The following is an 11537-nucleotide window of genomic DNA, read 5'->3' as shown; positions in this document are numbered from 1 at the left end:
CACCAGCTGTTGAAGAGGCTGTCATTTCCCCATTGTATGTCTATGGCTCCTTTATCATATATTAATTGACCATATATGGTTGGGTTTATATCAGAGCTCTCTAGTCTGTTCCATTGGTCTGTGGGTCGTTCTTGTACCAGTACCAAATTGTCTTGATTACTGTAGCTTTGTAGTAGAGTCTGTAGTTGGGGAGCTAGTCCACCCCGCTTTATTGCTCCTTCTCAGGATTGCTTTGGTTATTCAGGGTCTTTTGTAGTTCCATATGAATTTTAGAACTATTTGCTCTAGTTCCTTGAAGAATGCTGTCTGTGTTTTGATAGGGATTGCATTGAATCTGTAGATTGCCTTAGGCAGGATGGCCATTCTGACAATATTAATTCTTCCTATCCATGAGCATGGGATGGTGTTTCCATTTATTGGTATCTTCTTTAATTTCTCTCATGAGCGTCTTGTCGTTTTCAGGATATAGGTCTTTCACTTCCTTGGTTAGGTTTATTCCTAGGTATTTTATTCTTTTTGATGCAATTGTGAATGGAATTGTTTTCCTGATTTCTCTTTCTGTTTGTTCATCATTAGTGTATACTAATGCAACAGTTTTCTGTGTATTAATTTTGTATCCTGCAACTTTGCTGAATTCAGATATTAGATCTAGTAGTTTTGGAGTGGATTCTTTAGGGTTTGTTATGTACAATATCATGTCATCTGCAAACAGGGACAGTTTAACTTCTTCCTTGCCAATCTGGATGCCTTCTATTTCTTTGTGTTGTCTGATTGCCATCGTGAGGACATCCAGAACTATGTTGTAAAAGTGGGGAGAGTGGGCATCCTTGTCTTGCTCCTGATCTTAAAGGAAAAGCTTTCAGCTCTCTGCTGTTAACTATAATGTTGGCTGTGGGTTTGTCATGTAGCCTTATTATGTGGAGATACTTGCCCTCTATACCCGTTTTGTTGAGAGTTTTTATGATGAATGGATGTTGAATTTTGTCAAATGCTTTTTCAGCATCTGTGGAAATGATCATGTGGTTTCTGTCCTTCGTTTTGTTGATGTGGTGGATGATGATGATGGGTTTTTGAATGTTGTACCATCCTTGCATCCTGGAATAAATTCTACTTGATCATGATGAATGATCTTTTTGATGTATTTTTTAATTCAGTTGCTAATATTTTGTTGAGTATTTTTGTATCTATGTTCATCAGGGATATTTGTCTGTAATTTTCATTTTTTTGTGGTATTTTTGCCTGGTTTTGTTATTAGAGTGATGCTGGCCTCGTAGAATGAGTTTGGGAGTATTCCCTCCTCTTCTACTTTTTGGAAAACTAAGGAGGATGGGTATTAGGTCTTCACTAAATGTTTGATAAAAATTCAGCAGTGAAACTGTCTGGTCCAGGGTTTTGTTCTTAGGTAGTTTTGATTACCAATTCAATTTCCTTGAGCTTCATCCCTTTTCATGTAGACAATATTTTTATCCAACTCCATTTATTGAATAGTCATTCCCTTCCCCACTAGTCTTTAATGGCACCTCTGACGTACAGCAAAGTTTCATACCATCCCGTTCTGGGCCATCAGTTAGTGGCTGGTCCCTGGGCCAGGATGGCACTGCTCTCATTACCATAGCTGCAGAATAGGCTTGTCATCTCTAGGACAAGTTGCTCCTTGATGATCTTTGACAAGCATCCTGCCTCCTGTTCATAGTAAAAAAGAAACCAAAAACAACCCAAATGCCCATCAAGAGAAGAATGGATGGATAAGCTATAGTTTATTCCCATAATGGAATAGGATTCAGCAGTCACAGCAAATGACTTACAGCTGCATATAACAATATACTTGAATCTTAACCATGTATTAAGTGAAAAAAGTAGATTTCCAAAAGATTACATACATCATGAGAATCTTTTAATAAAGTTAAATGCAACTGAAATAAAAATGTATTTTCTTGGAATCCATAAAGATGAAATAATATAATATTTTTTAAAAAGCAGGTGACTGAGAACACAGGATTCAGGATGAAGAGTTCCTTCAGGTGGGGGAAGGCAGATGTGTCTATCAGGGATGGGTTTATGGGGCTTGTTCCATGAGTACAAATAGCTAATTGAATAAAAGACATGCTTGAATAATGAGGATGTTTCATCCAATTCTGAGGCTAAAAAGGTGAAATAAGATAAAACCTATAGAGATAGACTTTGAGAATGTATGTTGAGTTCTAAGTGTACCAAGACTGATGATTTCTGTTACTGCCCTTCAGTGTAATCTAAAAAGCTGTGCAGAAACTGCCTGACATAGATATGGTAAAGACTAGCAGGCTAGTGTGACCAAAAAAAATACATACACATGCATGCCCATGCACACGCACATATACACACACACACACATTTTCTGCCCAGCTTCCTTTTGGTACCACTTCCTCCTCCAACAGCCCAAATTTGTCTTCATCCCCACTGGGGAGCAGCTGGGAGTTTAGGAGGAGTGGAACACCCCCTGATCCTATGGCTGGCTCTGACTGATCAGGATAGTCCCACTTCCTTAACCCAGTTGTCACTTACGGGTTAAGGAATGGATACCTGCTGTAAACTGGCCTGAATGGAGTGAAGTTAAGTACCCCCATTTGATGGCTAGAGGAACAAGGCATTCTGCCCCAGACTTGAACCTGGAGGTATGCAGCCCAGGCTGGTGCTTCTGGCCATACTGAGAACAGAGATGACCCTTCAGAAGCCTGGGCTGAGGGGGATCCCCAGGAACAGAACCTGGCCCCGATCGAACCACATGTGAAGCCTGAATCTCCTCAGGGATTTTCAGTTTTGTGAGCAATAAAGTCCTTTAATAAGCCAATCTGAAGTGGGTTTTGAGTCCTTGGGCAGGAAAACAGCCTAACACCAGTCTGCTCTCTAGGTGGCTTTTAGGCACTTCAGAGGGATTCAGAAATGAAAAGAAATGCAGAGGAACTGAACGCCTTTGTACCTGGTAAATCTGAGAAAAAAAGGTGGTGAATACCATAAAAATACAAAACATGGTGCTGTGTGGCTGAGGGATGGGAATAGAGAGGGCCTCTGGGGGAAGTGGCACTTAAGGTGGGCTCTGGAAAATGAGGAGGCACAGGCCATGTGTGTCTGGAAGGGGCTAGATGCAGGCAGGATTCCAAAAAGCAAAATGGCAGGACCGAAGTGCAGAGAACAGCTAGTCAGGATGAGTTCCAGGCCTTGAGTTTTATTCAGTGCTTACTGTATACCAGGCACTTCTATGGATTATCTCTGTAAGCCTCACAAGGTAAATACTGTTATCACTGATATTTTTTTATGTAGAAACCTGGGGCACAAAGAAGTTAAGTGATTCTCCCAAGTTCAAATAGCTAGTTAATGCAGAAGCCAGTCAGTCTGAGTCCCACACCTAACCATTAGACTATACTGCCTTCCCAGTGTTTCAGTGAACATCAACTTGTCTCCACACAAAGTCAGTGTTGAATGACTTCACTTAGTTACCCAGTGGCACAGTTTTACAAACCCCAGGTAATGGCCCTTTCCTCAAGAAATCCCAGCTGAATTTGCATAAGGCAGACAGATAAATAGGAAAATGTCACCCACATGCAGTAAATAAATACATGTAGCTATGCATAGTCTTCATACTATGCCTTTCTCTGCAAGGTCTCAGAGCCGGTGGACACACCCTGCCTTACCATTTATCCTGATAACAGCCCATGGAAGATTATTGAGGACATTTGTCCTTGCTTTGCGAGGCCCCAGGCCCTCAGCTCTTCCAATCATGTTGGACTGCCCTCCCAGGTGTTCCCTGCGCTGGCAGGTCCTGAGGAAGACCAGGCAGGACTCCTGGGGACATGAGCAGATTTCTTCCCTGTGGAGAAGCTGCCAAGCCTTTGCATCTCTCCCTCAGCTCACCCAGGCTGCCTCTGAGCTGTTCAGAGAGCCTCCACGCCGGCCGTCTTCAGGGCTGACAGGCAGCTACTGGCTGGAGCACATGGCACACTGCCCTGAGCAGAATCACGGCTCCACCATGGGATGAAAGACAAGGAGATGTTCTCCTACCTTATTATCAGGTCTCTCTTGGCTAAGAGAGAAAAATCAAGCAATCTCTAGTTTTCCCATGAAGGAAGTGAGTTGCAGAGAAGGGACAAAAAGGGCTGCGTGTACAAATATTAAGCACATTCCAAGCAGACAGTAAGGCACCCCTCCTCAACTTACCCCTCTGTAAATATACGGGCCAGTGGTCTTTAAACCTGAGCGCCATCCAGACAAGTTGTGAACACAGACTTCTGGGCTCCATCCCCAGAGTTTTCCATTCTGTAGGTCCAGGATGAGGCTTGAGAATTTGCATTTTGAACAAGGTCCCAGGTGATGCTGTGGCTGTCAGGTGGCTGGGGACCACACTTAGAGAACATGCTGCAGACCGGGCACTGTAGTTGTGACAAATCCTTTGATCTCTTTACCTTGGAGCATTCTAAAAGGAGGCATTTGAAAATTTGGAGTTAGACTTTGTTATCTCTACAGTGTCTTCACAAATCAGGTTCTACCATTCGTGAAGACACTGTAGAGTTGCAATTTACTGAGAGATTTGTATCCCAAAATAAGCCAGTTGTGTATACCACAGAAAGCATTTTCCTATCCAAGTAATTGGGAGGAGGCATCATTAAGTCGCCACTTGTTTGCATTTGCCCAGGAGAGAGACCTCCTTTCAGGAAGTGTATCCTGAATTGGGCTCAAAGGGCAGTGAGAGACTGAGTCAAGGCCTCCTCCACCTTGTTCATTTGTTTTTCCTAAAGTCTGAGTCAGATATCAAGGGCTGCCCACATACATGCCCAGGGTAGGGACAAATGCCAACAATGAGTCTTTAAGGCCAGAGCAAGGAGCTACTGTACCCTGAGATCCTGGCTAATTGATGACAGATCCAGGTTCAAAACCTGCACCTTCTAATTTAGGGTCTGGAAGGAGTCTGTTTATGTGAGCTGTGTTGTCGTTATTGTTGTTTTAATTAAATTGCAGACTTTCCTGGCACACCAGTTCTAGTAGTCTTGGGACTTCTAATCTCATGCATTAAGCTAACCAAAGTTGATCCTTGCCAACCAGGAAATGGTTTGACCTGATCCTCCTGCTAAGGAGGAAATTAGCATCTGGTGTAGAATGTAACCCTGACTCTTGTATGTTGGACATTTCATTCCTGGAAATACAAGCCAGGAGTAGCTTTATGATCATGCCAGGTGTAAGCCCTGTCTGGTCAAGTCTGACTGGGCTACTCTCTTTTTTTTTCTCTCTTTCCTGCTGGCAGGTAAGGACATTCAACTTTTTCCAACACCTCTGAGGCATGCTCTAACAGCATCTTGTCCTGATTTACTACCTAATTACAACTGTAACCATGTCTGGACCTGGAAAAATATTGGAGCTCTTTTCTTTTCACCTAACATGGGCAGTCATAGCTATGGATCTAGAGAAGACATTTTTTTTGGTTAATTAATTATTTCTGAAGTGGTACCAAGCAAAGTCAACCAAAAGGATGCAAGAATAAACCAAACAGAAAAGAGAGGAAAGTTGTTATCAAGTAAATAGAGGCTGGGGAAAACCTGGGCTTAGACGTTGATGGAACATTCTCTAGCTTGGGTCACAAGCAGATTTTCATTTGGTAATCAACAGGCCTCTTGAGCTATTCCATAACAGAGAGAGAGAGAGATTCATAATGCTTCCTGAAGAGAAGAACTCAAGCCAGAACCTATGCGCTCACACCACTACCTTTGAGCTTCAATAGTTTGAACTTGGAGATTCTAACCCAGGTAACTCCTGGGAGCCCGTGAATGAGACTAATGAAATGAATGATACCAAAATGAAGCACAGAACAGGCACAAGTGTCCAGCATCTCCTGGAGGATGCTGGAGGATGAAAAGGGGCATCTCAGTTTCACTTTTGCTCAGGAAGCCAAAAGTTTGTTGTGTTGTTATTTCAATGCCTCCTGCCTTACAGTTTGCTTTCCGTGAAAATCCCATGAGACATTGGGAAGTCACTTCTCAGACACAATCAGAGGAGTAGTCCTTAACTCTCTCCCCAGTGTGAGAAGGGCTAAGGGCTGCTGAGAAACTCGGTGTGAGGTTTTGTCAAAGTCACAGGACCATCATCACAATTCTGGACTCTTCCAAAGCTCTTTTCATATAAAGATCTCAAAGACCTACATAAACATTAATTATTCTCACAGCACTGCTTGGTGGTAGACATTAGGATTCTATTTGCCTTTCACTGAGGCTGATTGCACATCTATAATCTTCAGGTCCCACCCCATTATTAAGTTTAGAGAAAAAGTATTCTCCCCTCTCCCACAGTTTGTAGGGAAAATGAATTTGCCTGTTAACTACATAGTTCTGGGCCAAAGTGTGTAGGCTATGTAAAGAAGTTCCACGTCAAGCACAGTCCCTGTCTTCAAGGAAATTACAGTCTATTGAAGAAAGAAGATGCATGCATATAATGAATAATAATATAAACATTATTTCAAGATAGGATATGGTTAGTGTAAAATGAGACGTTTTCAGTGGAAGAGATCACCACGGATGCTAGTAACCCAGGAGAGCTTCATGGAGGAGGAAGGATTTGGACTGGACCTTGGATACTCAGTGTGTGTGTCCATGCATGTGCACATGTGCATTCTGGCAGGGCATGATAGCATGAACAAAGGGACTGAGATAGGAATACGCTGACTTGTTCATGATCAGACAGCCTGATGTTGCTAGAGTGAGGAGAACAATGAATAACATTGAAAAGCTAAGCAGGATGGAACCAAGCTGTGAAGAGCCTTTATACCAAATTCTCAAGATTTTGATTCTTAGTATATTCCAGAATAAATTAAGTAGGATTAGAAACTGGCCCATGTGACTGGTAAAAGATCATGCTTGCCATGAAATAATAAAGGAAATGAATGAGACCTTAAGTTAGTAGAAGGAAGGAAATAATAAAGATCAGAGCAAAATAAATGAAATAGAGACTCAAGACAATACAAAAGCTCAATGAAACTAAAAGCTGGTTCTTTGAAAAGATAAACAAAATTGGCAATAAGGGAAATGAATTGGCTGCAGAAAAATGAACCAGGATGGTTTAGAAGATGTGGTTTAGCCGAGTGGCGGCTCTCAAAGTGCATCTGTGGACCAGCACCAGCTGGGTATAGACATGCAATTTCTTAGGTCCCTGGGCAGACCTATTGAATCGGGTACTCCAGGCTGGGACCCAACAATGTGAGTGTCAGCCAGCATTCTGGGATACTCTGAGGCAAAGTCAAGTTTGTCAACTCCTGAGCTAGAGAAACAATCCTTTTAGCAGATAGGCTCAAATACAGCAGAATTCTCTCCATCTAATTAATGCTCTCCATATGCAAAAAATATACTTTTAAGCTGATTTTTTAATTACTTTTTTAAATCCTTTTTATTGTGTAAAAATGGAAAACTTACACAAAAGTAGGCAGAGTAGAAGCTAAGCCTTCATATCTCCATCACCCTCATTTAACAATTAGTAAGGTTTTGCTGCACTATCCCTTTCTCTCTTTTTGTGAGTTGCTTTTTTAGTTCCTAGAAATTATTTCAACTCATTCCTCCAGAGCTCAGTACGCATCTCTTAAGAATATGCATAAGTTCTTACATGACCATAATGTCAGTATCATACCTAACAGGAAGAATGGTACCTCTGTAGTTGCTCCTAATACCCAAACTATAATCAAATTTCTCTGATCATGGAAATAGAGTCCATTTAATAGACTCTGGCTATTAATAGCTGGCTGTTTTTAACCTACAACAATAAAATTTAGAACAAAAAAATTAGACATTTTTTCTTTGTAGAACATCTCCAAGAGAAGGGGATTGAGGGGCATTATGATTAGTACACATGGTGTTGGGGGGGATCATGGGGAAAACAGTGTAGCACAGAGAAGACAAGTAGTGACTCTGTGGCATCTTACTACTCTGATGGACAGTGACTGCAATGTGGTATGGGGGGGACTCGATAATATGGGTGAATGTAGCAACCACATTGTTTTTCACATGAAACCTTCATAAGAGTGTGTATCATAATACCTTAATTAAAAAATGGTATAAAATATCTCCAAGAAAAAATTTTCCTTTTAGATATATAAAGTTTGTAAGTATTTGGGTCGGAAGTTCTTTATTATCTATGGTTAGATAATATTACCTGTGAAATGAGTTTCCATTTTGGATGCTGCAACATCATACTAGTTGTCAGAAAATGTCATTAACCAGGATGAATCTTACTTGGTGTAAGTATAGCTTCCTGCCAAATGCCTCTGCCCACTCCGTAGTGTCAGCATGAAGCGCTATTGAAATGTGCGGTGTTTCTTGACACTACTTTGGAAACACCTGTGTTGTACAAGCATTAAAAATATAGTAAAATAGTCTCAGTACCTTAATACTGTTCTGTTACATATATATATTCTTAGTTCTGTTAATTTATAGAGTCAGGAATAATTAAAATTGTACACACTTATGCAGTGCTTTCAAGCACTTTACCTTTAATTACTCATTTAATATTTTTAAAAAGCCATGAAGAAAGTGTTTAAATGATGCCAAAACAGCAGGATTAAAGACAAATTATAACATAAGAAGATAGTTGAGCACATGTTTAGGTAACGAAAAATGAAAATTTTAAGTTTAATTCTCCCAACAAGACTTTTTCCAATTTTATGTATATGGCCTCTCATTTGCAAAATGACAGAAACCTTGATATTTACAAAAGTAGTGAATTTCATTAGTATATGCTCAAGACATGCACAAGCTCTGTGTGTACTTTATACTCTTGCAACTGTAATATGAGTTGGATAATGAAAGGATATACAATAAATTTGGGTCAAAATTTAACTGTAGTTTTAATTGTATTGAAATTCAATACAGACTATGGATTTCAATTGTTTTGTGTTCTTAACTATTTTGTGGAGAGAAGTATATTCCTCTTTCTTGTTCTTATCACCATTTCACAAATGTGTCATTTTATGTCATTTTATTAGGTTGATTTATGAGGTTGGAAATACTATAAACAAGCTGATAAAATGTAGAGTAGATTGTATTGAAGATAAGAACAATTCCAAAAATAGTTGTCTGCCTCTGTGTAGTTTGTTCTCCCAATAATGAAGCTCACTGCCTTTAATTATAGCTTGAGACACTGTGTTGAAATATTTAATCTCTGAGTAATGACTGGATTTTAGTTTCCTAATTGACATCTGTGTGTTTAGCATCTGTGCCAAAGCCTGAATCTGAGAATGAGCACACAAGACCTGGACTGCATGTAAAACATCTCTGATACCTTACCTTACCTCCTGGGCCATAATGTTGTAACAAGAAAAGGAAGGATAAATATCATATACCTCATGATTCCACATGTCTTTTAATCGCTAGCCAACAACCTGTTAAGGTTCACAAGTCAAACCAGAAACCCATGAATGTGATCAGTGTACACTGCAAGGTACTGCAGTCCCACAGAAGCCCTTGGCCTTGGGAACATGCTCATCCTGGATGGAGTATCAGGTAGCTGGGAGTAGCTCCCAGAAGATGATGCTCCACCCACAAGTGGGTGACTTTATTTAAAAGCTGGTGAGAACAGCTTGAAAGTACTAAATGAATAGGTTAGATAGAGAAGTTATTGCCTTGAACTCTGTCACCAAAATTTGGGGGTTTTCCTAGGAGGATCCATAGAAGTGTCACTGGGTTGTCTTCTTCTGTTGGCTTCATGTTTTTGAAACAAGATGCTACTCATCAGCTGTGACACCTTCTCAGTGCCCACGTGATACACACTGAGGGTGTGGGACCAAGGAGCTCGCATTCCCTGAATACTGTGTGTTTCCTTCCACAGTGTCTATCCAGCCTAAAGTTACACATGGGTGGAGGTGAAATTACAGAGCCCAGCACGTCTACCCACTGAGGATGCTCCTAAACCAAAAGGCCAGATAGGAGACTCCGCAGTGAGAGCAAGAAGAGTCTGATTTTCCCGGCCAGCTCAAATGGGAAGCAAATTCCTCACATTGCTGCCAGCAGCCCTGAAGCCTCTTGCTCTCAGCCAGGTACATCCAGCTGCAGGAACTGCTTTGGAGCTTCACGCTCACCCAGAGGCCACAGAAGCATGGTGTGGAGCCCACACTACAGTCCAGCCAGGTGAGCTGGCGGGACTAAGGGGCCCGGCCTCAGTACTGAGCCATTGCACGCTTACTTTACAAGATCAGACAAAGTCAGGAGAAGACTGTGGGGCTAGCTGCCCAGGCTGGCTGGTGTGGCTGCCTGAATTTGATGTTCACATCCATGCCACCTTTCCTGGGCACAACCTAGAATCGGAACATTTACTCTCCTCAAATTAAGATGAAGGGGATCCTACCATGTCCCTGATGTGCATGCAGTGCGCCCACCAAATTCTCCCTACTGCTTGGTACAGTGGGATTCCGGAAGAGGAAACCACAGCTTAAGTAACAGGCAGCTGGAAAGAGGCAGTGCCAGGAGAGGAACCAGTGTCAGGCTCCAAAGGTCACATTCTTTCCACTTCCTCATTTTCCTCCAAAATAAGCATGCACATTGTGTGGGTAAACAAATGCTGCTGTTTATGCCCACCTTGGTGTTAGCAGGGTCTAAGCTTTGTTGGGATGGGGCCCACTGGCCCAGACTAGTTCTGGGTAAAGGTGACAAGGGTGTTGACTTGAGGCCCTGAGAACCTTGCCTCTTAAGATTCGATAACTTCATTCCTGGCCAAAGATGCCAAGGCGACAAGGTTTGTTGGAGCTTGTCAGGTAATGTGCAATACCAAGCCCAACCCGGCACAGACTGGCCCTGCAGCCTGGGGTTCGCTTCCTTTCCATGCCCTCCCTCTGCAAGTGGAAGCAACTAGCTTGCAGTTCATTCGCATGCTCTCCTCTGTGACGGACTGAAGGACGAGGAGAGACAGTCATGGTACACAAGGTCTCAGCATTGGGCCCCTTGTTACTCCTGTGGGCATGACCCGGCATCAGTTGCCCTGTTCCCAAAGCCTCCCCACCTGCTGCAGAGCCCTAGCAGTGGGCCCGCACTGCCCAAAGACAGGAGACCGGGGACAGCCCTACCTCCTAGGGCCAGGCGGGGCCACCTGTTCACCCACTGTTTTTCTTTAAATGTCTATGGGCTGGGGCTAGATGCTCCTGATGCCAGCAGATGAGCCAAGTGCCAAAGCATTATGAGCTTCTGCTCCAGCAGCCTCTGCTCCACACCACAGGCCCCAGCTCCACCCCGGAATTGGGAGGGATAGTGTGGGAACAGGAAAGAAGAGCTGGTTACTCCGTTGCTGTTTCTTCACAGTGAGACAGCATGACAGCTCCAGGTGTTCCCTCCTGAATCCATTGCCTAAGGACCAAGATATTCCTGGCTTGAATGAAATCAAAGTGGTCCAAGTGAAAACTAATCATATTTGATTTTGGACCCTGTATGACTAGAAAGGTAGCTTTCATTCACTCAATCAACAAAAGTATTTTGAGAGTCTACAAAGGTTAAGCAATATGGCTGATGTAGACTGAATGGTGAGAAAACACACACTGTCTTCAT

Source organism: Manis javanica, chromosome 11 (genome assembly GCF_040802235.1).
Source record: "Manis javanica isolate MJ-LG chromosome 11, MJ_LKY, whole genome shotgun sequence".
NCBI classification, from domain to species: domain Eukaryota; kingdom Metazoa; phylum Chordata; class Mammalia; order Pholidota; family Manidae; genus Manis; species Manis javanica.
Note: the sequence above shows the minus strand (reverse complement) of the source record.